Genomic DNA, 2772 nt, shown 5'->3' with positions numbered 1-2772 from the left:
TAGCGGTATTTCGTCTGCCGTTACGTTCCGAGTTCAAATTCCGCCGAGGTCGACTTTGCCTTTCATCCTTTCGGGGTCGATAAATTAAGTACCAGTTACGTACTGGGGTCGATGTAATCGACTTAATCCCTTTGTCTGACCTTGTTTGTCACCTCTATGTTTAACCCCTTGTGGGCAATAAAGAAATAACGGTCGAATTTATTCAACCATATTTTAAGTCTTTAGCAACACCAATTACAAAGAAGGTGGTAGTGGTACTAAAAGATGGAGAGAAGTATTGACAGGCAGAAACTGGTTGGGAGCTGTCTTCAATAATTCAAGTAACGCCATATATTCAAAATTAACCATATATGCTGGTTTTGTTGTTGTTATTGTTGCTGCTACTGTTGTTATTGTCACTTACTTTTTTGTGTTTTGACGCTACTTGCTTTCAGAACTCCTTAGGGAATTTTATGCTAGCTTCATCACTTTTATATTATTTATATATTTATTTTTTTCTTTGTTTTGAAACGAGATCGAACTTCAGCATTTTATACCGACAGATTTTAGACACTTTTTTTCTGCAACTGGTAAGATTATGTAGGGGGTGCAAATTTTGATCTTGCACCCCCTGAAAATTCTAGGGGTTGCAGGTGCACCCGCTGCACCCCCTCTTCCCGGGCCCTTGGCGTAGAGCAAGGAAAAATTTCAGAGGAAGAATTTCCGTCAAGCAAATACTTCAGCCCTTTAGTTCCTGACACTCTGAGGGAGCTGGGATCACCATAGGTCATGGTTTTTATGTGCCCTACTGTTTTCGAAATGCTGTCTTGGTAGGGACTGAACCTGGAACCTTCGGGTAATCTTATTCTCTTCAACTGTGGTACATACCACTCGGTCACGAAGGTCACTGAAAGAACGAGCTTACACTGTGAATCTATTTAAATCTGGGTTTTCTTTCAATAATTCTCTATATTGCGGCTTACAGCATTCTATTTCAGCTTCGGCTGTCGTTTCTGTTTGCTCACAGTCACATGGAGCTCTTCTCAACTGTCTCTGATAGGTGTTTCATCATTGCAGTTCTATTGCGACCTTTGATTCCGAGATGACCTAGTAGATGGCTTATGGAAGCTGCGACAAACTCTCGTGTATTGATTCCAGCATAAATCATTTCGTCAATTATTTTAGAGATAATTCAAAATGGCTGAGAACAATAATATCACCAAATGTGAAATCAAAGAAAGATTATATATCTTTACTGATTTTATTTGTTTTTAGTCATTGATGATTTGAGCTGTGTGGTCTTCGCGATTCATATCTATAATACAATTACCATAGCTAATGAAGATCATCCGAGTAATAGTTGAAACGATCCATCATTCTCTTTTTCCCTCAATCTTTCCAGCGAATTTCCAAATAGCGATTACTGTTGTTAATGAATGGTATCAAAGGGCTTTTTTTCCCTACATCTAATCAAAGCTTTCTTTGACTTGTTCTGTGTGTGTGTGTGTGTGTGTTCTCTTTATTATTTTCATTTCGAATAAATTCTGACCTGCCATTTGCTTGGCAGCAAGATCGTAAAGGAAATCATTTTGTTTGTTCATCATCCTTCAAATTTTAAGAAGGTTTTGCAGACTTTTGCAGTCCCAGATGTCTTGATCATTTATAGCGTATGAATTAAGGATTTGCCTTCTCTCCCTAAGAAGCCATACTTTGCCCCAGCCATACTTTGCTCCAGACGAGTTGGTATGTAACCTATTACTCCAATAATAATAGATATGAAGCTAAAAGTGTATCTTGGGTTCTGGATTTGCAAACTCCTTATCACTGGTTCATAGATAACCTCTTTCTTCTGCATTTTTCTAACCACATTAGTGTCCAGAGAGCTACTGATTTCTACAACTGAGCGTATCCTTTCCTTGTGGTCCCACACAACAATATCTGGCTGGTTGTATTTTAACTTGATGACTGTTTTAATTTTCAAGTTTCACCAGTACTCTTGTGACACCTCGGTCTTAATATAGTCAACTTCATCTGTAGGTGTTTGTTTTTTGTTACCCTTTTCCAGTCTGTTCTGGCCACCACATCATGTGTCATGGGAAGATATCATTTGGAAGATATTCTCTCTCAATTGGCAATAATGTGGTCGATGTCTCCAGTGTTGGTCTTGCACAGCCTACATTTGTTGTCTAACACATCACAAAATATCTACAAAATGAAACTTGGGATTTTCAAAACTTATGTGATGTGAGTCAGTATGTATGTGCGTCTACCAAATTTTTTTCTCGCATTAAATTCTGATATGACTGTAATCTACACCATCCGTAATGTATCTGCAGAAAATTTTATTAAAAAATACCCATTCTTTCTGAAACTTAGTCGGGTCGGAGAAGCACTAGTGTAGGTATACCCAATTCTGCAATTAATTATTTGCAATCCTAAACTTATGGAGCTGTGAAATTTAAAACGTACGGACGACCTTTTGACAAATAATTTAGATAAAGCCATTGTTAAACAAATTTAAGGCGGCGAATTATCAGAAACGTTACCGCGTCGGATAAAATTTTTCACGGCATTTCTTCCGGCTTTTTTTTTTTTTTCGATCTTAATCCAAATGACGCTTTACCTTTCGTCTTTATGTGGTCGATGAAGTAAGTTCCAGTTGAGCACTAGAGATGATGCAATCGACATTCCCCCTCCCCGAAAATTTCATGACAATTGTAGAAAGGATTATTCAACATGATTTTTATCATCTTTTTAACTGCTTATTAATATTTCGAAAATTTAATATTTCTA

This window comes from Octopus bimaculoides, chromosome 8 (genome assembly GCF_001194135.2).
Source record: "Octopus bimaculoides isolate UCB-OBI-ISO-001 chromosome 8, ASM119413v2, whole genome shotgun sequence".
Lineage (NCBI taxonomy): Eukaryota > Metazoa > Mollusca > Cephalopoda > Octopoda > Octopodidae > Octopus > Octopus bimaculoides.
The sequence above is the reverse complement of the archived record's forward strand: the minus strand, read 5'-3'. Positions refer to the sequence as shown.